Consider the following 27,416-nt stretch of genomic DNA (forward strand, 5'->3'; position numbering starts at 1 on the left):
GGAAACGCGAAATGTAATGAATAGTAAAAAAAATCTTAAGAATACGCACCGTTTTTGTCATTTGTTTTCGTCCTGTCGTAATGCCAGAACCTCACATTGTTTTCCTTTCTCTCGGTAATGGTTATTGGTAACAAGTGGATATTTGTGTCACATACTAACGTATTCGGACTGACCCGCCAGGTTAGCCGAAAGAATAGTTCCCCTTCGAGCGTCGAGTGGGAAGATTCTTGTTTGTTTCACTTGCCGCAGCGTCGCTTGTGTGAAGTTTTCCTCGTTAGTGGTGTTCTGCCCGCCGAATGAGTCGTGGCGCATCCGCTCCGCCTTCCTGTTTGTGTTCGTCTACTTGCAGCGGCGTCGGCCACTCGGCTATGGCTACCATGGTTTCTGTTATATCCTAGCCAGTAATGCCACCCGAGCCCGCTGCCAAAAGGTTGGCAGCATCAAAGTCCGGACGCCGTCCGCATAAGCAGCGCCAGCGAGACAGGAAATCGCCGCAAGTCTGCGCGCGCCACCGCTGGCTTCTGGCTTCTTAAGCGCTGGAGTCGCGAGCGCTAGGACAGTTCTGTATTCGCCGCTCAGTTGTATACTCGCCACCGAATTGTGTACTTGCTAGTCAGTTGTGTGTTCATCGCAGCAGAGTTGTTGTTTGTCGTCAGCCGACGCTGACCTAGCCGCTCCGACTCGAACTAGACAGATCTCTGTAGACACGGAGTTCACTATTGTGTTTCCGTATCTTCGTCAATAAAGATAAGTACCGACTTTTATTTAATCAGAGTGTTTGGGTTTTCATCTTTCTGTTCACTGTTCCAGCGGACCGGTCGGCCCGCTATTAAAAGTGTGGCGGTGACTTCGTAAGCCGTTTCTACAGCGAATTGTTTGTCGCTACGAACGCCGCCACAAAACTGGCGACGAGGTCTTCCGAACTCGTGTGCAGGCCTGGTTCAACTTGTTTCTGGTTATACTTATTCTAGCGATAAAATTTTGGGGGCTGGTTTAATTTGTGTTCACTATGTCTGCCGAATTACAACAGTTGATCTTGTTACAGAGTCAGCAAATACAAAGTCTGGTGGAAGCAATCGCCAAACAAGCGGCTAATCCTCCAACACAAAAGGAACAAGCACAGGCAGCACCACCCTTCCGTGCTTTTGATGCATCAAGCGAAGAATGGCGAGAATATTTCGCGCAGTTGCAGGCGCACATGACAGTCTACAAAATCACAGGTACTGAGCGGCAGCTTTATTTAATTTCCACTGCAGGCGTGGAAGTCTATCGCCTACTTTGTAAGTTGTTCCCGGAATCCCAGCCAGAAGCTTTAGACTATGACGTTGTTGTTAACAAGCTTGCTGAGTATTTCGAGTCGCGAGTTCATGTGGCAGCCGCCAGATTTAAGTTCTTCAGATTAAAGAAACTGCCACATCAATCTAATAAACAGTGGTTAACAGATTTACGGGGCCTCATCCGTCGGTGCCGATTTAATTGTGTGTGTGGTGCTTCCTACAGTGATGTCATGCTACGAGACGCTATTACTCAAAACATTGCAGATTCTCGTATTCGTGCTGCTATCTTAAAGTTGCCTGACCCGTCATTAGAGACTGTGATGAACATCATTGAAGCCCAAGATACTTTTGACTATGCTGAGTGTGAGTTAGATCAGCCATGTATTTCTCAAATTGCCTGTGCTAAGCAAGTTGTGTCACGCCCGCGGCCCCACCGGCAGAGTCAGACTGTAAACACTAGCCGGCCGCGTCATGTTAAACACATTCGTCAGCCGCGTGTGCAAAATGATAGTTAAGTCTTGCCCTAAGTGTGTTCTTGCTCATCCTCGTGAACGTTGCCCGTTAAGAAACGCGGTTTGTCACTTTTGTCAAAGGAAAGGACACATCCAGACTGTTTGTTTGCGTAAACGCAAGAACAATTCTAGTGCTGCCCAGCCCATGGATATTCATGTTCTTCAAAGCCAGCCCGCCCAGAAGGCCGCGTTTAAAGACTTTTCCACGGTTCGGGTGGGTAATAAACTTGTTCGCAATAAGCCACCCACCCAGCCCTCTGGTATGCGACCCAAGCGTAATTCAAACGCTGTAAAAAGTAATGTACAGACTGCGAGTGAAGCGGGAGTTGTTGTTCCACCCACCCAACCCACGAGTTGTCGTAAGCAGCGAACGCGCGCTAAACGCGCTGATTTTGTGTCTTCCGCCTCCACTGCACCGATCCAGAGACAGTGTAATAAACTATTTGTTAAGCTACGCATCCAGGATAAGACCTTCAATTTTCAATTAGACACTGGTGCGTCTGTGACTCTCATAAATAGTGCTACGTATGCGGCTATCGGCCGCCCTAAACTTTCAGCGGCTAAACATTCTTTGGCTACTTATAGTGGAGAACAAATTCCTGTGTTAGGTGTACGTAGCGTGCCAGCCACATTCCGTGGCAATACAAAAACAGTTTCATTCACAGTGCTCCGCGCTACAGACAGTGTAAACATTTTCGGATTAGACTGTTTTGACTTGTTTGGCCTGTCTATCCAAGACAATGTGTTGCAAATTAATTCTGTTGTTGTTCCTCAAGACAGCATAACCGATTTGTGTAAACGGTACAGTGACATATTTAAAGACGAACTAGGTTGTGCTGCGAACTTTGCCGCTCATATTACGTTAAAAGATAATGCTCAGCCTCGATTTTGTCGTGCTCGTCCAGTGCCTCACGCCCTCCGGGCACCTGTAGAAGATGAACTTCGTCGTTGGCAAAACAACGGTGTTATTCAACCCGTTTCAGCGAGCCAGTGGGCTTCTCCCTTAGTTATTATAAAGAAACCGTCTGGCAAGTTACGTTTGTGTGCTGATTTTAAGTCGACAGTTAATCCTCAGACTGTCATTGATTCTTTTCCTTTGCCTAGACCGGACGAGCTGATGGATAAGTTAGGGGAAGCTCGTTTCTTTTCCAAAATTGATCTCCGTGAAGCATATTTGCAATTGCCCCTCGACGAGCAATCACAACAGTATTTTGTCATAAACACGTCGTTGGGGTTGTTCCGTTTTCTGCGTTTGCCTTTTGGTTGTGCGTCAGCTCCAGCTGTTTTTCAGCGTTTTTTGTCACAACTTCTGGCTAATGTGCCATCGTGTTGCAACTATTTAGACGATATTGTTGTGTCCGGTCGGACGCCTGCTGAACATTTCCGTAATTTGGAGTGTTTGTTTAAAGTGTTCTCAGGCAGGCCTACGTTGCAACATCGATAAATGTTCATTTTTCCTTACGGAGATGGAGTATCTGGGACACGTTATTAATGCTCAAGGCATTCATCCCTCCCAGTCACATTTAGCAGCTATTCGTGATTTGCCCGCCCCTCGCAATCTGCATGAATTGCAAGCAGTTCTTGGCAAATTGACGTATTATATTAGGTTTATACCTAATGCATCACAGATTGCTGCACCGTTGCATCGTCTCCGCCGTAAGAATGTTCCGTTTGTGTGGTCAGCTGATTGCCAATCAGCCTTTCAGCAGCTTAAAGAGGCTTTATTGAATGATCGTTGTCTGGTCCATTACGACCCTAACAAGCCTCTGGGGTTAGCTTGTGATGCCTCTTCTTTCGGCCTCGGTGCTGTGTTGTCTCACCGAGTCGGTAACACCGAACGTCCTATTGCGTTCGCATCTAAATTGCTCAACAAAGCTCAGTGTAATTATAGCCAATTGGACAAGGAAGCGTTGGCTATTGTGTTCGGTGTCACAAAATTCCATCACTACCTCTATGGTAGACCATTCTATTTAGTAACAGATCACAAGCCCCTGACGTCACTGTTTCATCCGTCTAAACCAGTTCCTCAGCGGACAGCTCAGAGACTACAACGTTGGGCTCTTTTGTTATCACAATACCAGTATGAGATACTGTATCGCCCTACAGCTCAGCATGCAAACGCTGACGCGCTTTCTAGATTGCCGATTGCTGCGGATGATGTCTTTGATTCCTCTGACGACTCTTGCCATCAGATTGACGCCGATGAGCATCAATCCCTCCGGGATTTTCCGATTGATTATCGTCAGGTGGCACGTGAGACAGCTACGGATCCTCATCTGAGTTTACTATTACGTTTTGTTCAACGTGGTTGGCCGTCCAAGGCAAAGGAAATATCGGATCCTGTGGTTCGTCGCTATTATCCGCAACGTCATCTGTTGTCTGTTTCGCACGGAGTTTTGCTGTTACGCACCGAGAATGACCAGCTTCGTGTAGTGGTTCCCCAAGTGCTCCAATCCAAGGTCCTCGACTTGTTGCATCAAGGTCATTGGGGAGTGGTCCGCACCAAGCAGCTTGCCCGCCGTCATTGTACATGGATCGGCATTGATAAGCAGATTACGCAGATGTCTACAGATTGTTCGACGTGTGCCGAACACCAAGCTGCTCCGCCTCAACGCTATTTTGAGTGGGCACGCCCTGCCGGTCCCTGGCAGCGAGTACATATTGATTTCGCTGGTCCATATTGGAATTCTCGTTGGCTCATCGTGATAGATGCATTTAGTAATTTTCCGTTTGTTGTGCCCATGCAGTCTACAACGTCTGCACAAACTATATAGGCGTTGACTTCAATTTTTTGTATTGAGGGTCTTCCAGAAGTTTTAGTGTCTGACAATGGTCCACAATTTACCTCTGCTGAATTTGAAAGTTTTTGTTCTGCCAATGGCATTCGCCATGTTCTTACTCCGCCGTTCCACCCTCAATCGAATGGTGCAGCGGAACGTTTTGTACGCACATTCAAGGATCATATCGACCGCTTTCGTGCTACGCACTCTCGTCAGCAGGCCCTCATCACGTTCCTGTCGTCGTACCGGACCACGCCACGCGACGGCCCTTCGCCTGCGGAGCTTCTCCACGGCCGTCGTCATCGCACCCTACTACGGTTGTTGCACCCCCCGGATCGACCCGCCGCTTCTGAGCATCGCACGCGTTTTCAGCGCAACGACGCCGTTTTTTTCAGAGTTTATCACGGTCGCCGTCGTTGGGAACGTGGTACCGTGATACGTGTCCAGGGTCGCGGTTTTTATACTGTTCAAGGTGCTACTGGGGTGCACAGGAGGCATCAGAACCAGTTGCGCCGCGCTGGCCGCCCGGATTCTGCCGCTCGTTCTTTGTCCACAGATTTGGTCCGCGGCGGGTTCCAGCCGCGCCTTCCGACTTCGCTGCCGCCCCCAGGGCAGCAGCAGCAGCCGTCGCCGCTACCACGCCAACAGCCCGTCCCGTTGATGCCTCCCGCGCAGCTTCATCCGGGAGCGCCCCAGGTGGTCGCTCCGGCGCCTGCGGTCCCTCTTCAGTCGCCACCGCCTTCGGAGCTGATGGACGTCGACCCCTCAGCCGGGCCGCCTTCCCAAGCGGTGGCTGTGCAGCCTGTCCTGCAGCCGCTTTCCTTGGGCACCCCCAAGGAGTCTGACACCGCAGCGCCTTGTCCGGCGCCCACTCAGCAGCCGTCGACGCAGCGTCAGGAGACGCTGCCTCTCTTCGTGGGTCCCGACGCCCCGTCGCGTCCAGTACCAGAAGCTGCGCCCGTGGTCACAGGCGTGCACCATGACCTCGGTTTTCAGTCGGTGTTTCCCGAGGCACCGCGCAGCCAATGCTGGGGTGCGGACCGGGGACTGCCACCGACAAGAGTCTCCGCCCCGGTCTCTTCTGCTACGCCTGCGGCCAGACCCCTCCCCCGCCGTCGACGCTCGCCACGTCATTATTCAACGACGGTGCGGCGATTTGGGGGGGAGGAGTGTTATATCCTAGCCAGTAATGCCACCCGAGCCCGCTGCCAAAAGGTTGGCAGCATCAATGTCCGGACGCCGTCCGCATAAGCAGCGCCAGCGAGACAGGAAATCGCCGCAAGTCTGCGCGCGCCACCGCTGGCTTCTGGCTTCTTAAGCGCTGGAGTCGCGAGCGCTAGGACAGTTCTGTATTCGCCGCTCAGTTGTATACTCGCCACCGAATTGTGTACTTGCTAGTCAGTTGTGTGTTCATCGCAGCAGAGTTGTTGTTTGTCGTCAGCCGACGCTGACCTAGCCGCTCCGACTCGAACTAGACAGATCTCTGTAGACACGGAGTTCACTATTGTGTTTCCGTATCTTCGTCAATAAAGATAAGTACCGACTTTTATTTAATCAGAGTGTTTGGGTTTTCATCTTTCTGTTCACTGTTCCAGCGGACCGGTCGGCCCGCTATTAAAAGTGTGGCGGTGACTTCGTAAGCCGTTTCTACAGCGAATTGTTTGTCGCTACGAACGCCGCCACAAAAGTTTCCACGTGTATTCCACCAAAATGTACTGTGATCTTCAATTCCGGTAAAACAACGCGACATGAGCAGCCTGGGTCTCTAGGAATCCACGATTGGCTTGTCGGTACCATTCATGTGAACTCTGATCAGGTGCACACCGCTTCTACATCTACATCTACGTGATTACTCTGCTATTCACAATAAAGTGCGTGGCAGAGGGTTCAATGAACCACCTTCAAGATGTCTCTCTACCGTTCCACTCCCGAACGGCGTGCGGGAAAAACGAGCACTTAAATTTTTCTGTGCGAGCCCTGATTTCTCTTATTTTATCGTGATGATCATTTCTCCGTATGTAAGTGGGCGCCAACAGAATGTTTTCGCAATCGGAGGAGAAAACAGCTGATTGAAATTTCATGAGAAGATCCCGTCGTAACGAAAAACGCCTTTGTTTTAATGATTGCCAGTCCAATTCACGTTTCATGTCTGTGGCACTATCTCCCCTAATGATTGCCACTCCAATTCACGCCCGCATCTCGTGGTCGTGCGGTTGCGTTCTCGCTTCCCACGCCCGGGTTCCCGGGTTCGATTCCCGGCGGGGTCGGGGATTTTCTCTGCCTCGTGATGGCTGGGTGTTGTGTGCTGTTCTTAGGTTGGTTAGGTTTAAGTAGTTCTAAGTTCTAGGGGACTGATGACCATAGATGTTAAGTCCCATAGTGCTCAGAGCCAATCATCAATCCAATTCACGTATCATGTCTGTGGCACTATCTCCCCTATTTCGCGATAATACAAAATGAGTTGCCCTTCTTTGTACTTTTTCGACGTCATCCGTCAATCCCACCTGATGCGGATCACACACCGCACAGTAATGCTCCAGAAGAGGGCGGACAAGTGTGGTGTAAGCAGTCTCTTTAGTAGATCTGTTGCACCTTCTAAGTGGTTCAAATGGCTCTGAGCACTATGGGACTTAACATCTATGGTCATCAGTCCCCTAGAACTTAGAACTACTTAAACCTAACTAACCTAAGGACAGCACACAACACCCAGCCATCACGAGGCAGAGAAAATCCCTGACCCCGCCGGGAATCGAACCCGGGAACCCGGGCGTGGGAAGCGAGAACGCTACCGCACGACCACGAAATGCGGGCCCTTCTAAGTGTTCTGGCAATGAATCGCAGTCTTTGGTTTTGCTCTACCCACAACATTGTCTATGTGATCGTTTCAATTTAGGGTGTTTGTAATTGTAATCCCTAAGTATTTAGTTGAGTTTACAGCCTTCAGATTTGTATGACAAATCATGTAATCGAAATTTAGCTGATTTCTTTTAGTACTTATGTGAATAACTTCACACTTTTCTTCGTTCAGGGTCAATTGCCACTTTTCGCACCATACAGATATCTTGTTTTGACGCAGACGAGAGAGTGTTTTACGTGAAGTTTATGGAGCCTCTTCACGTTGAAAGATTATTGTCGTGAAATGGACCTCAAGTCCCGTTCAAGCATCGCCATAATTCTGTTAGTATGGTGTCACTTGCAAATGCTGAAATTCCTCCCGCCGGAGGTTGATGAGAACTTTCTACAGGACATATTGGCTCCTTATAGTAACGTGAAAAACGTCCGTCGTGAACGTTGTTCTACTCAACACAGATTACAGTGTTATTGTGGAATTCGCGTTCTTGTCATGTCCACTGGTCAGGAGGGAACCTGCTTGCTATGTAATGAAAGTGGATACGTTCGGTGTAATTGCCGGCGGAGGTTTTTTGTGTTAAAGCCGACATTAATGCAGCGTCGCAAATTGATGGTTGCTGATCTCTTTCCTTCCACACCCGACGTCAGACCTGCTTCTGCTTCAGGTCATAATGAACAAAATGTCAGTTTTGTTAATCGTGTAACTGAATTTCCGCATTTACCTCCGTGACAGGTTCAGAATCCTATTGTCCCCAGGATAGAACCCGTAACAGTGACAAACAAGCGACTTCACACTCAAGATGGTGAGGGTGTGGATTAGGCTGTGTTTTCTGCCCCAACGTCCTCCGCATCGATTGTGTCCCGTGCTCTTCTCGATGCTGCGGTACCTCCCATCGTTGTTACAGTGAGCGCCACAGTAGTTATCTCCAGCATCCCTCCTGCTCGCGCAGTGGCTCCTCCTGAGCTGCCTGTGTGTGGACAGGGAGTGGAGTCCCCCCTTCGTCTTTGTGGCCTCCGTTACTGTCTGAGACAATGCAATGCTCTCCTGCTTCTTCGTCTTCAGACGCCGACGGTTTCTCGAATTTGCCGCCTACAACAGTCCTGAGGAGAATAAAATTAGCGACCAACTATCACCTGTTGTATTGGTAGTTCCATAGAATGCTTACGCCTTAGTGACTGGACCTGGAGTACATGACACTTGTTCTGAGGTGCAGGAGGCTATGCCTATAATCCCTCCCACACCTCCGTCTGCAGATTTTCCGCCATGCCACTTAGCTGACATGGCTGTGTGCGCCAAATTGGCGGGTGACCTTGAACGAGTTTCGCCCGGCCGCCGCTAGGGCTGGGAGGATCGCGCTAAGTTTTAACTGAGCGCGATCCGCTGAATTGCTCGACTTCCGGCGCCGCCATTGCGGTTTATCAGCGCGCTACTTCCTGCCGCACCCAGCGAGCTTCTAATTATGTGCAGGAAGTGTGACGTATGGCACTGCTCTTATCAGTAGATGCAGGCAGCTACGGCTTGTTTGGACGATTTCTAGTTTATTTATATTATGAAGCTGCTGCATTTAATTCAATACGAAGCAACTGCATGTTTTACACAGCCATGCAGCGTGCTTATTGATTATTAATATTATGATCATATTTTTAATTATTTATGCATGAGTTCAGACTCCTGGGGTGGTGGGTGGGTTTATTTTCTTATCTATTAGATTCTATCTATCTATTAGATTCTGATTAAAAAAAAACAGCGCTAATGCGCTGCTTGCTGGGCACGGGGAGGCGCACCGGCCCCAGATTGAATCTGCCCGGCGGATTAACGTCGAGGGCCGGTATGCCGGCCAGCGTGGATGTGGTTTTTAGTCGGCTTTCCACATCCCACTAGGTAAATACCGGGCTAGTCCCCATGTTATGCCTCAGTTACACTACTCGCAGACATTTGAAAATGTTTGCACTGTTCCATGGCTTACACTAGACGCAGACAGCTGGGGTACACTACTTCCATCCCATCGGTTTCGGGGTGGCAGTAGGAAGGGCATCTGGCCACCTTCTACAACTAACACTGCCAAATCAATAGTAACATGGCCAACCCTGCATGATGCAGGACAAAGGCCCTAAGAAAGAAAGAAAGAAAGAAAAAGAAAGAAAAAAAAAAGAAACTACGGTATCTGGACTCCTTGTTCTGCACAAAATCGATGCTTCTAAGTTACTGCAATCGAAAACTACGCCATATTTGAGCTGATGTTTTGCTTATCGATAACTCACTTATTGACTGTTTCAAGTGCCATGCAGTTGACCTAGGACCATAATATTTCGCACGAGATGAGGTGTAGCAGAAACATTACACAAGAAAAAGCGAAAAGTAATAAATTGTAATAAAATCTTAAGTAAACGTTCCAGTTTTGTCATTTGTTTTCGTACTGTCATAGTGACAGAACATCACAATGGTCGCCTTTCTCTTGGGAATAGTTATTTGTAACGAGTGCAAATTTGTGTCACATACTAAGGTAGCCAGACACATCGTTCTGTACAAAATAGAAGCTGCTAAGTTAATGTACTAGACATGTAAGCCAAATTACGTCTCATGTTTTGTTTATCTAAAGCTCACTTATTGACAGTTCGAGCCGGCCGGGAAGGCCGAACGGTTCTAGGCGCTACAGTCTGGAACCGGGCGACCACTACTGCCGCGGGTTCGAATCCTACCTCGGGCATGGATGTGTGTGATGTCCTTAGGTTAGTTAGATTTAAGTAGTTCTAAGTTCTAGGGGACTAATGACCTCAGAAGTTAAGTCGCATTGTGCTCGGAGCCATTTGAACCATTTTTTGACAGTTCGAAATGCTTTGCAATGGATGTAGAACCGGATGGCACAAGATGAGGTGTAGCAGCAACATGACACGAGAAAATGCGAAAAGTATTAATTTTTATTAAAATCTTAAGGGGACATTGTATGTCCTAAACCGCCAATGTTAAATTATCGAATTCTGTGACCCAATATCTTGGAAACTTTTTAAGACACCAAATAACAATTTTCCATAATTATTGACTGCACCTTTCAAGATACTCTGAACTAGAATTATTACTAAAATTATATTATGAGGCATGTTATCTTTTTTTTCAAACACTCAATTTTTGACAGAATTTTGTAAATAAATGAACATAAAAACAAAACAACTCAGGAAATTTTAATTATTCTAGTTCCATATGTGTTGAATCTCACACTTGGCATGCTGTGAAATTTTCATGTCTCTACCATCAGTACTTTTTTAGAAAATCGGTCATTTACTGCAAAAAATATAGTTCAGAGAAATTGAGGCTTAAAACTTTTTTATTACAAATTCTTATACAGACTTACATATATGTGTCTCTTATGCACTATAATTGGCCTCACCCATAGTCTGTCTCTTCTTCAGTGTCACAACAGCCCAGTGCTAACTCTACTTCACGTACACGAAACTCATCCAATTCCCACAGTCCTTTAGCTGTGTTTTGTCCTAATCTTACCCTTAACTTCTCCAAAACCTTAAAGTCTTTAATAGTTCCCGCCGTTAAAAGTTAGTACAGCATCAGACACTGCTAACTTTAGAGGCATAAGGCCAATAAATACATTTTTAGGCACATGACACCACACAACATTATTGAAGGATTGTTTCACAATCTGGGCCTTAACATGTAAGCCCTTCTTTAGATGCCAATGATTTGCCAAATCTCTGCAAATAGGTTTGATTGCCTCCATTACTGCCAAAGCAAGAGAATGTGTATGTGTAAATTCACACAGGGTGTCAGAAAATTCAGCTTGCCTATATTTACACCAAATGTTCGGTGGAGGTGGACAGAAAGCATGACATGGCATTTCATCGGTGTTTTCAAGTACTTCATAAGAAAATGCAGGTTTCACATATCTGTTACCCGTGAATTTGCGTTTCTTCAAGCTACTTTTACGCTTAGTCATTTTATTGACGTATAGAAAGCAAATAGAAGTTAGCATACTACAAAAGTAGCCGATAATCACACTCCTTTCAACGAAAAATAGTATCAAAAACAAAGGTCTGATTTGTTTATTAGTAATGCCAACTTCTGAGACGTAGCAGTAGGCACAAAACAAAGCAGTTCACAGCCTTCTAGATTGGGTAGTTCCCAAGGTATGACTGCTCAACTGTGGCAGTATATGCGTAGCTGCGAAATTTGACAGTCGCATGTTAACATTCAAAATATTATTTGAAGTCTCACAATTGGCTGATTTTAATTTATTATATGTCAAAATGTTCAGGAAAGTCCAAACTACATTATGGAGTGGCAAACAGAAAATGTCAAATTTCAATTAATTTCACGTACTATGCCCTCTTAAGAAAACGTTCCCACTTTTTCAATTGTTTTCGTACTGTCGTAATGCCAGAACATCACATTTGTGTGTTAACGAGCATTTTGCTCTCATTTAAGTATATGATCGAAAGAGTCAACCTTCAGGAATTGTGTGACGAACCCTTTCGTCCAGGACAGGGTGCCAGAAAGGGCGCAGATTCACCATAAGATGGAAATGTCACAGACGTCTGTTGTCGATTGAGGCCTAAGCGCTGTAGTGTGCGAGTGAGACAGCCGAGAACCTACATCATAGGAAAACCCCATCGAAGCCGTTTGTGGTCAAGGAGTTATAGCAGTGTTAAACATGGATGACCTAAGATCGGCCATAAAGGGAAACATTTAGGAAAACTATTTAATTGTGTTGTGTGATAATGCAGGGAATGCAGCCACATTAATGTTAATCTGCCACCCTCCATAAATTTCCATGGAGATCCCAATAATACTAAAATATTTAACATATCCATAATAGTTTATTTACTGTTAGAGTGAAATTAACAAGTTTTGTAACAAAGATCTGAATGCTAAAACCTGAAAGCTTTAATCGATCTTAACGATCGACATTTGATAGAGAAGCACATCATTAAAATGATAAATGTTGTAAATATCAACTCTGTACCTTCATGTGTTTAAAAGATATAGTAAATTTAAATCAACAATATTTTCAGTTAAGTATCAGATCATCATTTCCTCCACACAAAACACATTGAACGATGACACCTTATTGAATGATTAGGTAATAGGATATTTGTTGTAAAGTTTAGTGCATGATAGTTACTTTGTTCTTTATTTATCAGAATGCAGATTGGTGCAAGGCTACTCGCTATGACGTCCAAAGTTCAAAAGAAAGTTGTATTGGTTTTATGTAAAAGAATAATTTTTGTTATGTAGTGGTTATTATTGTTACGTTATGTAGAACGTGAAAGTGGTCAAGCTTTCATTATTTAAATATGTTAAAATGTAAAAAAAATGTAGAATAAGCTGTAGCCAATGAAATGGACGGAAACTGCCCTAGTCAGTTGAGCGAGGATATTCGGCGCGCGGGAAACACGGCCGGGGGCGGGCAGAGGTACAGTGCTGGTACAGACGCGAAAGCGGACAGTTAGGCTGGAGAAACCAAAGGGTACAGTTCAGATTGAGACGCGAAAGCGAACAGTTGGTCTTAAGGCAGTTAGGAAGTGAAACGACTTCGAAAATTTCGCGTTGTGTGGTATCGCGGGACTTGGTCTCTGAGCGGTGGTAGCTTTTCACGTGAATATCAAGGTGGATTATTGGACTTGTGTTTCGCGACGAGATTGTGACTGATCGAACTGTGTCAAATGGAGATGCGCTCGAGTGTAACAATAACTCTAAATACGTCCACTTTCGCTCTTAGTTTGCTTTCTAAATAAACATTATTCTAACCAGATCGCATCTGTGTGGCCTACATCATTTATGGGTCGTTAATTTAGTTCCCGATACTATTATTACTGTTGTTATATGTTATATTAACTTTGTATTTCGCGAACTTCCTACCAGCCAGGCAATTTATCCAAAGGGTCACAAGTGTCTAATTTAGGGCGTGTAACGCGACACGTGCGTTTCAATCTCTAGACGAGTTTGAGCCAAGACATTTCGACGAAGAGGAACCGCATGTGAGTCCGAACATCTTTCGGATGTTAGCTCACATTTGGGGGCTTGTCCAGGATAGGAATTCGGAAAGTGTTAGTTGAGGGATAGGAATCTTGCAAAGTGTTGGAACAGGGAATGGATTTTAGAAAGTGTTAGTTGCGGAATATGGACTCTGGAAAGTTTAGAATTGGATTTGAATCCTGAAAAGTGTTTCCCAAAGTATTATCTGAACTTCGATAGGCAGGACCTCTCGCAAAAGTTAAATGTTTGTTCGGTTCAGGACTGAATATTAGGTTTCCTTAATAGTTCTGAAATTACAATTGTAATTACAATTTAGTAGAGAAATAGTCTGAATTCAGGCAAGAGTGATGAATTTTGGTGGAGACATGACGACACAATTAATGCAAATGATAAGATGATTTGGATCCAAAATTGATTCTGTCAAAACCGATATGGGTGACGTAAATTGGATTCGGTTCAATGCGAAATAGCTTCGGTTGTGAAAGACGAAGTAGGTGAAACTGCTAGTGGAATCGAAGAATTGATAGACGGAAAATTAAAAACCATTCGCGATGAAATGGGCAAAATTTCTGATGAAGTTGGGATACTTGACTCTAAGGTAGGTCAAGCGCAGAAAAATTTCAGTGATAAGGGGAGAAGTTGCAGGTAGATCTGGGAGGCAACGTAAGAAGTTGTATGGGTGGGCAAGATGCTCTAATGGCTGAGACGACAGAGGCAATTAGCAACGTATCCGTTCGAATAGGGAAAGGTGAGAAAGAAGTAGACAAAATAAAGGAACAAGTAGAATCTGGCACTGAAATTGAAAATGATGAAGTTAAAAAGCAAATCAATGAAATAAAAAGCGAGTTGAATTCCTTAGCTGTACATCAAACCTCTACAGTGATCAGTGTTCCGTGGATTAACTCGGGAACGGTCAAATGTTTTGGAGACGAAGGGGAATGTCCGACGAGGCGAAGATATAATTCGTGAACAGACATTTGGAAAGTGAGCCGCAATCGTGTGCAAATATACACAGTGATACGTTCACTACCTACGATATATTTGAAAGCAGTTTCCTGAACAAGTTCTGGAGTGAAGCGAAGCAAACGCAACTTCAAAATGAGTTTCTGAACCAGCCAACATTTAAATACGGGAACAGGTCGATGCGAGAATTTTGCAAACGTGAACTTGCGAGATTAATACATGTGAAACGTCCATTGGGTGTGCTTACCGAAATTACCACGTTGAAAAGCGGTTACCGGAAAATTTGCAGTGGGATCTAGTGCACAGTCCTAGCAACTCAATAGACGAAGTTTCGGATTTTATAGAAAAATTAGAACGGGCGTTGAAATTTGAGGGAGTGGTACCTGGTGAAATGAGTCAGCGTAATGGGAGATCGGGAAACTAAGTTTCGCCGCATCTCAGGTCCGGAGATGGCAAAATAAAACGGTGATGAATAGGACGCGAGTAAACGGAAATGTGGTAGGTGTCAATAAATCGCCAGAAAGTCGTCAGAACATTCAAATGAAATTAGTAAGAGGTAAGAATGAAACAGGTACATTTTCAAACCAGATCGTACGTAAAAGGCGTAATCCTAAGATACTGAAATATAGCGGTAAAAGCGACGAAGACGATTTAGGGCTAAATGATTTGTTTTATGAATGTGAGACGAAAGAATGTGTGAATTTTAATACAGTGAAAGAGTCTATGTGCCAAAGCGAGGGTGAGGTGGAGCTGAATTTGGTAGCATTAGATGGTATAGAAAATTCTAAAGAGGTACCAACCAGCGGTAACGATTATAGTGATGAAGGTGATGTTTCAGGTGATAGTGTGACGGCGAAAGTTGTTGACGAGGTCAATAAGGGAGCGCTGCATTAGTCTCGTCAGCTGTTGATTAATTTGTGTGTGTGTATCAGCGGATATTGGTGAATTATTTTTGAAGGAAGGTACTAATGATGTTTTATGTGTTAAAGTTAGGAAAGCTGAAGCAGCTGGTACTGATACTTCAGAGGAAGGAATCTGTGGGTGTCTTTCTACTATCGGAGGTCAACCCGAAATTCTGGATAGATCTGTGGGTCTTGATTATTTGTTTGAGTATGAATGTGGATATGAATTTGATGTGCGATCTGAAATTGTTGTGGCGCAGGACTGTGTAGGAGAGGAAAAGGTATTATACTCAGGTTTAAATCAAAACGCAGCGGGATTTAATGGTACTGTTGATTCTAAAATTGCACGACGCTGTAGCTATAATTTGTGATGTAACGACAGAGGGTGGTGAAAGTATGAACCGCTCTTATATTGGTGATTTATCGACAGAGGTAAATAAGGTTTTATGTAGCGAGTTGCATGATGTATCAGCGGCAGTTGAAAGTGCGGTTTGTGAAGGTGTTTGCAATGACGTGGAAGTAAAAAGTAATGCTTTATTTGAAACTTCCTGGCAGGTTAAAGCTGTGTGCCGGAGCGAGACTCGAACTCGGGACCTTTGCCTTTCGCGGGCAAGTGCTCTACCAACTGACCTACCCAAGCACGACTCACAACCCCTCTCCACAGGCAGAATTGGAACTGTGGGGATCAGTCTTGAGTCGAGTTTGCGTAGCCCAGTTGATAGAGCACTTGCTCGCGAAAGGCAAAGGTCCCAAGTTCGAGTCTCGGTCCGGCACACAGTTTTAATCTGCCAGGAAGTTTCATATCAGCGCACTCTCCACTGCAGAGTGAAAATCTCATTCTGGAATGCTTTATTTCATGATAATGGTGTTCTAGATACTAATGTCGATTATTTTAAGGGAGATTACAGTGAGTTCGATTCTAATATAGAAAGTGAAATTTGGACACAATGGTATCTTAAGGAAGAATGTGATTTTACTGTAACTCATTGGCGATGGTACGGTAGAACATTACGATCGTTATTACCTCATTTGTGGACTCAAGAGAAGTTTAAGATAGCGAGAGGTCTAGAAGCGAAAAAGAAATGAAACTGGGGTGAATGAAACATTTAATGAATTATTTTCCACCGAGTACGAAATTGAAGGGTGGATTGAATAGGATATGTGTACTCAATATATGGAAGAGAAGGGACGAGACATAGACAATGATTTATTGAGGAAACAGTGTTTAGTGCGAAAATAAATGATTAATGTTCAGCCTATCAGTGAAATTAAAGTAAATGACGAGAAAGTAGACGCGCTGCTCGATTCTGGAAGTAATGTGTCGGCAGTGTCGGCAGGTTTTGTACATGGGGTAAAGAATAAGAAATTAGTGTTACTAGCTGTGAATAGTGAAAAATTAAAACAGCAATTATCGGTTTAAGTGAGCCGATAAGGCAAGAAGTGCTCTTGGAATTCAAGTGCGAGGAGAATCATTTTAGTATAGGATGCTTTGTAGTGAATGGACTTGTAAAAGATGTGGTGCTGGGAACAGATTTCTTATGTAAATATAAAACTTCGCATCACTGCGTGGGAAGGTGCTTGGATTTTGAAATTGAGGGTGAAAAAAGGAAAGTAAAATTTAAGAATCTTTTGACAGGGACAACCAGATTGCGCACACCATAATTACACATGGTTGGGATGAAGACAAGATACAGGAAACGGTAAAAGCAGTCGAGGGTATATCGGAGGTTGAGAAAAAGGAGTTATGTGAGTTGGTGTGCCGTTATGGAGACATATTTTCTGATAGTCCCAGTAAAGTAGACTTTGAATACTTCATTAAAATGAAGCCGCACGAGCGTATCAAGTGCAAGCCTTATATAATTCCTATTGCTGATCGCGAAGCCGTCAGGGCAATTAAGGCAAATAGTAGAATGGGATATTATAGAGCAGTGTAGAAACGATTATTGTAATCCCATTGTAATTGCAAAGAAAAAAGACAAATGGGTTTAGAATCGTGTTAGACGCGCGTAAGATAAATAAGGTAATGGTGAGAGAACTCGGCCAGCCTGTTAATATGGAAAACTTCAGGAACACGAAATTGATGTCTAATGTTGAGTTGACCTCAGGATTTTGGCAAATCCCATTGGCAGAAGAAAGCAGACGTTACACAACTTTCTTATTCGAAGGACGAAGCTACCGGTTTAAGGTTGTACCGTTCGGCCACACGATGTCAGTGGCAGTATTTGTGAGTGTGCTAAGCCATGTCTTAAGAGAATGCTTAATGAGCAAATTGGTGATCTATGTGGACGACATTGTAATAGCTAAAGAATCCTGGTACGAACACTGTAAGATGCTGGAGGAAGTGCTTGTGGCCCTAAGTCGAAGAGGGATGACGTTAAAGACTGCCAAATGCGAATTTGTCAGCGCGGTAATTCAGTTTCTAGGACACACTCTAACATCTGAGGGAATTTTACCGAGTACCAAGAAATTAAATTCAATCACGGGTTGTAAAAGGCCAACCAGCAGAAAGCAATTAAAATCATACTTCGGATTATGTGGGTTTTATCGAAAATTCTTGAGGGATGGAGGAATGAATAACCCAAATTTATGTAAATTATTAAAGAAAAACGCATCACGGAAATGGACCGAGAAATGTGAAAAGGATTTTCAGAACATAAAGGATAAACTGTGAGCGAGCAAGATGCTCTATTATCCCGAAATAACACTTCCGTTCTGTTTGTCGTCGGAGAGTTCGGGTTATGAGATAGGCTGCGAAATCTTCCAAGAACAACAAATCGACGAGAAGCTAGAACACCGGTGTGTGGCTTTCGCCAGCCGCATGCTCAACAAACACGAACGCGGATACAACATATCAGGGGAGCTGCTTGCAATCGTGCGCCGGCCGCGGTGGTCTCGTGGTTCTAGGCGCTCAGTCCGGAACTGCGCGACTGCTTCGGTCGCAGGTTCGAATCCTGCCTCGGGCATGGATGTGTGTGATGTCCTTAGATTAGTTAGGTTTAAGTAGTTCTAAGTTCTAGGGGACTGATGACCACAGATGTTAAGTCCCATAGTGCTCAGAGCCATTTGAACCATTTTTTTGCAATTGTGCATGGGTTCAAAAAGTTCCGTATGTATTTGGAAGGTAGAGAGGTAACAATGCTATCCGACGATAAGGCCCTTAGCTTTCCCCAAGATAGTAGAATACTAAACGACTGTTTGATACACTGGGAAATGTTCCTGCAGCAATTTAGTTACCAGATACGCTATATTAAAGGGACCGAGAATTGTATTGCCCATGCTCTGTCGCGGCCGCCCGTTGGGGAGGAAGACAATGAAGGAGAGGAGACAACGAATTTCAGCTGCAGTACATGAAAGGAGTACCGGGGGAAAAGGAAATTTGTGAGGTCTGCAGGGATATGTGGAGAGCGCAAAATGATGACCGTGAACTGAAGAACATGAAAATCAACTTTGACAGCGAAGGCTACGAAAAAATACCCCGCTATTTCAAGATACACAAGGGTGTGCTGTTTCGCAGAAGAGACGAAAAGACGGATCACTGACGACTGTGCTTTCCAGACAAATATGTGGAACAGCTGATAGATTACGTCCATATAAGTCACGGCCCTTAAGTGCACGGAACTTACAGAGCAATACATCCACATTAATAATCTCGCCAGACAAGTACGCGCACAGCTGGCTGCCTGTGATCGATCTCAGAGAGTAAAATATTGCACTACACCTCAACAAGGGAAAATGCAAAGTAGGAGATTTACTGCCGGTTGACAATTTTGGCCAACTGCCCACAGGACGTGGTGGTATGAAGTACATATTTGTAGTTGTAGACTTCTTTTCAAAGTTTATTAAACTTTATCCAATATGGAAAGCTAACAGCAAGACGCTGATAGCCTAATTAGAAAAAGATTTCTTTAGAAACGTAATCAACCAAAAAAGGCTATTATCTGCCAGCGGATCTTAGTTTACATCAAACGTTTGGAACAAATTTATGAACGACCAGGATATAAAATACATTAAAAGATCCGTGTACCACCCGGCGAATAACCCTTGCGAGCGGTATACGCGAGAAGTTGGACGCCTGTCGGACTCAGCGCGACTGACCCACTCAAAGTGGGTGGAATACGTACGTTCATTTGAGGACGTTCTAAACAGTGTGAAAAGTAACGGAACTGGATATTCGCCCTTGGAGGTGATGACGGGAGTCAAACCGAAATTTCTATTAACGAAAATTGTGGAGTTCCCGCAGCATGTGGCTGAGTCGGCCGCTGAGAGGGAGCAGGCGGTAAAATCCCGTATGGGGAAGTTGGCAGTGGAAAAGAAGAAACGGCATGATGGGCGGTACAAACCAATTAAATACAAAACAGGAGACAGTCCTAGTATGTACGAAAAAAGTCCAGCAAAGTGGAAGGAGAAATAAAAAAGTTGTTTGAGCTGTACTATGGGCCATTTGTAGTGGCAGAATGTCTGCCCCCTAATGCCTACCGACTCAAATACCCTGTTTTAGAAAAACTGTTAGGATTAAGAAATGTGACAGAATTGAGACTGTACATTGAGAAGGGGAAAGTAGGTTAAGAAATAAGTGTATCTGAGTTTAGATTATAAGATTATTTGGAGGGGTAAGTTGCAATGGTTTACTTCAGGATTTATTGTAGCTTGATTGTTGTTTCGTCGCATAAGGATTTTTTTGGCCCAAGGTCTGTGCAACTATAAAGAGAGAGTTTAGACGCACATTTGGATGCGAGGAGGTTGAACTCCATTATTTGGTGAACGGTATCAAGTCAAAAATCAGTGCACAGTATGCATATAAATAAGTTTTTGGGGCTATATAAGGGATTTGTGTGTGTGTATGTATATGTTAGGCTTAAGTTTTTGGATGGCTTTATGTTTGTTGGGTGGCTTGCGGAGTATCAATGTAGATGTAGATGTAGATAAGTTATAGTCACGCCAATTTGGGTGCATGGAGGTCAGAGAAATTTGGAAAATGAAAATTAATAATGATTACCTAGGAAGACTAATGTATGTTTCCATAACATCATTGTACTGCACATGTTAAGGTTTCGCAGTGAGACTTTAAGTCTCGTACTACCCTCCGACGGTGAGAGTTCGGTGTTGTCGGTAAGAAGTGACATTATTGCATTGGTAGCTATAGTAATCACCATACCAATAATTTCATACGATGCGTGACTGTATCAAAACTGTCACATTATGAGTGTTCATTTCAGGGTATTCATTAGCTATGGTCTGAATTCAAGTCGTTGAGGATGGTAAAAGGAACAGGGTTGGGCGTTGGTTGGGCTGTTTGGGGAAGAAGACCAGACAGCGAGGTCATCGGTCTCATTGGATTACGCAAATAAGGGGAAGGAAGTCGGCCGTGTCCTTTCAAAGGAACCATCCCGGCATTTGCCTGGAGTGATTTAGGGAAATTACGGAAAACGTAAATCAGGATGGCCGAACGCGGGATTGAACCGTCGTCCTCCCGAATGCGAGTCCAGTGTCTAACCACTGCGCCACCTCGCTCGGTAAGAGGAACAGAGTGGAGGTTCCAGTGGTGTAGGGAGGCGTCGTGCCAATGTGTTGCAAGTTATTGACCGTGTCGTGGAGGATGTTCACTTTGTAGTATCTTCTCTTGACTGACCATCTTTAGAGAAACCATGTTTGTCTCCTCGTGAAGGGTAATTCTCGTGAGTGGAGATGCATGCAGGCTCCACTGATGCACCTTATCCTGCAGGCCTTGGAGGATCTGCATCCTCGAGGCACTAACTGTGGCCCTCGCCATGGAACTACGTATAAGTGAGGGAAGGGTGGGTAACCAGACAGTACAGTTGGAGCTTGGTATATAAGTTCAAGTCCCTCCTGTTGAGGAGTGGTTACAGTGTTTATATCAGCCCCTTTAGAGTGATGTACTCCACAAGCCAGTGGAAGAACTGTTTTTTATTCATGTGGACTCCTAGATATTTGGTATCTGGGGACAATAGGACCTGGCCGCCACCAGTAGTGATGTTGTGGCGGAGAACATGGCGCCATGACGCCATTTGGCACACCACTGCAGTTTTGGTGGCACTAAAGGCAATCTTGTTTGAACGACGCCAGGTGACAGTTGTTTATGCATGCCTCTGGACACGAGCAATGAGCTGGCCAATGCTGTGGCAAGTCGTATAGAGCGCCATATCTTCGCCATACTGCATTAGGTGGCAGTATGGAATGATTGGCATACCATTAACATAAATTTTAAGAACGATGGGAGAGAACACAGACCCTTGAGGGGTACCCATCGACATGTTTCGTATGCTCAAGCATTTTCCTGGCTGTGTAACCAGGAAGGTCCTATCACAGAGGAAATCATCAACGAACCTAACCTAAAGTAACCTATATCACAGAGAAAATCAACGATCTTAATATACAGGGTGATTATAATCGAAGTTAAGCTTTCAAACCGCTGTAGAAATAACACCATTAGTCAGAATGACGTCAAATTGCAACAGAATATTATCGGAGATGGGGGAAAACGTATGGCAGAAGAAAAATAAATAGTTACAATATGTAGCAATAGATGGCACTGTAAGCACCATAACTTAATGGTGGTCGACTACAAATGACAAATAAATCATACAACAATGCCTAAGGTGTCCGTTTGACATTAAACAAACTGTAAGAGTCAGTGTGCATGGATGTACAGGTGTGATACTACTAGTTGCGTAAGGCCATCCACCACAGCAAGGTCATATAACGTCGGATGGGAAACATCGGCTTCTAATTGTCCTCAGGACAAAAACCGTGTAAGAAGTATCAATCACATCGGTTTTCAGTTGCCCTGAGGCCAAAAACCGCATAAAAACATGAATCACATCGGTTTTTAAGTGTCCTCAAGCCAAAAACCTCGTAAAAGCAGATGTGATTGACGCTTTTTAGTTGCCCTGAGGCCAAAAATTGCATAAAAAGCATCACTCAAAATCAAATCGGATTATTAATTTCCGTGGGACTCGCAAAACAAAAAATGTTCAGTGTGCTGTCCACCGTTTTCTGCAACAAGTTGAAATCGAGAAACAGCATGTTCCACAACTGATCGAAGTGTTTCTGGGGTCACGTTCAGAATGTGTCACGCAATGCGTGCCTTCAGTGCAGCTAAATTTACGATCGGATCACTGAACACAACATCTTTCAGACAGCCCGACAGCCAGAAGTCACACAGGTAAAGAGCAGGTGATCAGGACGGCCATGCTGTGGGAAATGGCGGCTGACAATTCTAGCATTTCCGAAATGGCGCTTCAGCAGCTGCTTAACTGGATTTGTAATGTGCGGAGGTGCGCTATCTTGCATAAAAATGATCCCATCTGCACATCCATACAATTGGAGACCTGGAATGACGTGGCTGCGCAAAAGACACTCATAGCGCTTACCAGTGACTGTACAGGTAGCAGGACCGGAAGCACCTGTCTCTTCGAAAAAATACGACCTTATGATAAATGATGCCGTAAACCCACACCCTACAGTGACTACAGTTACCTTTTCAGGATGAAATGGTACTGGTTGATTTGCGTATAGGTTTTCCGTTGCCTATATTCGACAGTTCTGTGTATTGACATATCCTGTCAGATGGAAGTTGAGACGTGGTGCCTTATATCGCTCCTGTCTAGAGCCTGCGTATTAGGAGAATGACTCCTGCGCACAGTGACAGATGGTCTGAAGCGGGTTCAGTCGAGTACGCAGTTCTAATTTTTATCCACCAGAGTCCAGTAGTGCACAGAGACATTCAAGAAACAGGTCAAGAGATGTTTTTGTGAATTGTTCTATTTATTTCTTGAAGTTTTTTGTTTATTTGTGTTTGTACAGTTTTTTATATGCTTTTAATAGTGTGATGATGCATTAATGTGGTCTAAAGAAAATTTGTAGATCATTGTTCTACTGGTAAGCGCTGTACAAGCTAGCGTGAGAAATTTTTAAGACAGTGTGAATGCAGACGACGGGGAATTTTGTATCATAATATGTTACTTAAGTTTATGGTTAAGGAAAGCTAATTCGAGTGCAAATTAAAATAGTTAATAACGTAAAGTATGAAGGAAGTATCAGAGTGTTAACCATTTATTTCGGGGAAAAGTACAGTTCGAAAGTGTGTTATTTGTTGATTGGTTAGTCATGAAAAGCGCTGACTAACGTGGAAGAATGTTTTTTATATCGGCCTTAAACAAAACTGATCAATCAGAATGATGTATTCTTCGTGCGTCTTTTCTCTTGGAGGTATAGAATGCTTACAGCAAGCTAAGTAATCGGAGCCCAGCCTTCCAACAGTACGGGCGTGTGTAGTATGAGCTCCGAAGGAAGTTATAGCTTGCCGGTTTTACGAGGGGGAGTTGCAAAATGTTTCCCCTGCCGACTGTGGCCAGAGTTGTGTGATATGGGCGAAAGACGACACGGCAGGTGAACGCGCACGTGCAAGACACCGATATACCACTGGGTAGAGGTCGACCGCGATCAAGCAGATGGCGCTGTCGCAGTGCCTGCGCAAAGCGAAGGCCAGCCGCTCAGTCTTTTCCCGGAGCTGTGGATAGAAGATGCGTTTTGGAGTCGTGCTCAAAGGTGGAAGTGAGAGCTGTTATCCGCTATGAATGGACACGTGGAGTATCAGGCACAAAGATTGATAAACGACTTGTTGAGGCGAATGGGTCAGGTGTGATGTCGAGTCAAATGGTGCGGAGATGGTGCCGGCGATTCAGTGATGGACGTCAGCACGTGCACGATATACCGAGACCTGGACAGACGCGCAAGGCCACTACAGATGAAAATGTCAGGAAGGTGGATGACGTGATTAAAGCGAACCGGCGTATCACCATCGATGGAATAGCGTCAGAACTTGGAATGGGACACGAGTGAGCTCACAATATCTTATAAAGCGGTATGACAAATGTCTCAATGTACTTGGAAATTATGTAGAAAAATAAAGAAATGTCTTATCTTTAATGTCTCATTCTCTTTTTTTTCCTTTCACACACAACTCTGGCCACAGTCGACAGGGGAAACTTATTTTCCAACTCCCCCTCGTAGTTGTGCTACATGCCTCAAAAATGATTTAAAGTGAAGGCATATTTATACCGGCGTGTTTTTTTTTTATTAGAATGTACGAATTTTTAAAGTAATTTTTTGTATGAGAGAAGACAGTAATTCTGCGTGGCATATTGGTGACTAAAAACTGGAATGCTTTAGACACTGATAAACTTAATAATATGGCGAGCATTTTCATTTAAGAACAATCCGTGCTTAGTAGCTGTTCATATTTCGGGAAATAAGTTACCATAAAATTTGCTAACATGAATGAAAGGGTTTGGGAATGACTGTTTCAGAATTAGCACGGGCTTGGCAGTGAACTTGTAATTCTCGACTTCGATATATTCTGAAGTTTTGCCAATGTTTTCAACTTTCATTCAAAATTAAGACCATTTCATGATTCTTAGAACAGATAAGTTGTATGCAGCTTCGTGAGAGTTGCAGTACGGTAGGTTTCTCTTTCGCTTTCCTACCGGCGATCTACAGCGACGAGTTCACAGGTAGGTGCAAGTAAAGGACGAAAAGGAACAGCGCCGCCACAAAGTAGGCTTCGTCTTTTTACAAAACCTTCCACGGCCAATCATTGTCCACTTCCATGCGAGCAAGAAATTCTAAACCAGAGGTCTCTCTTGCTGGCAGGTCAACAGGAAGCAACTCGTTCGCATGGGTAATTGTGAATGGATAGCAAAGAAGGATGTTTCGTAGGATTTTACGCACTGTGCTCACGGGTATGTCCAATGTTCAGGCAATTCTCGGTGCATTACACCTTCGTACACTACCATTCGTCTCCTCCTGCACTGCTGTGGCCACTGCTTCCACTGACGTCGAATGAAATACTTTGCTCCCTCTACCAGGTTGCACACAAACAGAACTCGTCTTTTCGAATAATTTTCTTGAGCCCCACGTCAGTCATTGGAGCAACGCCTTTTTTCAAACCCTTCAGTTTCCGGAGCATCTGCAGAGCGACGTTTGCACAATCATCATTCTTGTAATACAGCTTTACAAGCAGAGCGCGATCCTGCATTGAGACAGACGCGAAAGGAGGAAAAGCCGTGTACCCGGCGTGTTTATACGAACTTTAACGGGTCGTGCGCATGACAGGTGTTTTCATCTACGTGTTCTGTCACATACAGCGCCATCTATTTATCAATTTTCACACTATTTTTTTTTCTTCTGCCATACGTTTTCCCCCTTCTCCGATAACATTCCGTTGCAATTTGACGTCATTCTGACCAGTGCTGTTATTTCTACAGCGTTTTGAAAGTTCAACTGAAATTATAAACACCCTGTATATTGTACTGTAGGTGCCCACCATAGAAAAAACTATAACAATTACGTTATTCTCATGTATATTAGAAATCGATTTTATTAAAATGAGCGCTTTTTATAATCATTATATTTAATGTACTTTTAAATAACAATATATGGAATGGGGGTAAGGAATGAAAGAGAAAGCCGCCTGGTAGAATCATAAAAGAAAGTTGTATGCATGGAAGAAGCCTGGAGATACTGACAGGTTTCTGATAGATTATACAATGGTAAGACAGAGATTTAGGAACTAGGTTTTAAATTGTAAGACATTTCCAGGGGCAGATGTGGACTCTGACCACAATCTATTGGTTATGAACCGTAGATTAAAACTAAAGAAACTGCAAAAAGTTGGGTATTTAAGGGGATGGGACCTGGATAAACTGTCAGAACCAGAGGTTGCAGAGAGTTTCAGGGAGAGCAATAGGGAACGATTGACAAGAGTGGGGGAACGAAATACAGTAGAAGAAGAATGGGTAGCTTTGAGAGACGAAATAGTGAAGGCAGCAGAGGATCAAGTAGGTAAAAAGACGAGGGCTAATAGAAATCCTTGGGTAACAGAAGAGATACTGAATTTAATTGATGAAAGGAGAAAATACAAAAATACAGTAAATGAAGCAGGCAAAAAGGAATACAAACGTCCCAAAAATGAGATCGACAGGAAGTGCAAAATGGCTAAGCAGGGATGGCTAGAGGACGGATGTAGAGTCGTATATCACTAGGGGTAAGATAGATACTGCCTATAGGAAAATTGAAGAGACCCTTGGAGAAAAGAGAACCACTTGCATGAATATCAAGAGCTCAGAGGGAAACGCAGTTCTAAGCAAAGAAGGGAAAGCAGGAAGGTGGAAGGAGTATATAGAGGGTCTATACAAGGGCGATGTTCTTGAGGACGGTATTATGGAAATGGAAGAGGATGTAAATGAAGATGAAATGGGAGATATGATACTGCGTGAAGAATTTGACAGAGCACTGAAAGACCTGAGTCGAAACAAGGCCCCGGGAGTAGACAACATTCCATTAGAACTACTGATAGCCGTGGGAGAGCCAACCATGACAAAACTCTACCATCTGATGAGTAAGATATATGAGACAGGCGAAATACCCTCAGATTTCAAGAAGAATATAATAATTCCAATCCTAAAGAAAGCAGGTGTTGACAGATGTGAAAATTACTGAACTATCAGTTTAATAAGCCACGGCTGCAAAATACTAACACGAATTCTTTACAAACGAATGGAAAAACTGGTAGAAACCAACCTCCGGGAAGATCAGTTTGGATTCCGTAGACATGTTGGAACACGTGAGGCTGACCCTACGACTTATCTTAGAAAACAGATTAAGGAAAGGCAAACATACGTTTCTAGCATTTGTAGACTTAGAGAAAGCTTTTGACAATGTTGAGTGGAATACTCTCTTTCAAATTCTGAAGGTGGCAGGGGTAAAATACAGGGAGAGAAAGGCCATTTACAATTTGTACAGAAACTAGATGGCAGTTATAAGAGTCGAGGGGCATGAAAGGGAAGCAGAGGTTGGGAAGGGAATGAGACAGGGTTGTAGCCTATCCCCGATGTTATTCAATCTGTATATTGAGCAAGCAGTAAAGGAAACAAAAGAAAAATTTGGAGTAGGTATTAAAATCTACGGAGAAGAAATAAAAACTTTGAGGTTCGCCGATGACATTGTAATTCTGTCAGAGACACCAAAGGACTTGGAAGAGTAGCTGATCGGAATGGACAGTGTCTTGAAAGGAGGATATAAGATGAACATCAACAAAAGCAAAACGAGGATAATGGAATGTAGCC

Source organism: Schistocerca piceifrons, chromosome X (genome assembly GCF_021461385.2).
Source record: "Schistocerca piceifrons isolate TAMUIC-IGC-003096 chromosome X, iqSchPice1.1, whole genome shotgun sequence".
Taxonomy (NCBI): Eukaryota; Metazoa; Arthropoda; class Insecta; order Orthoptera; family Acrididae; genus Schistocerca; species Schistocerca piceifrons.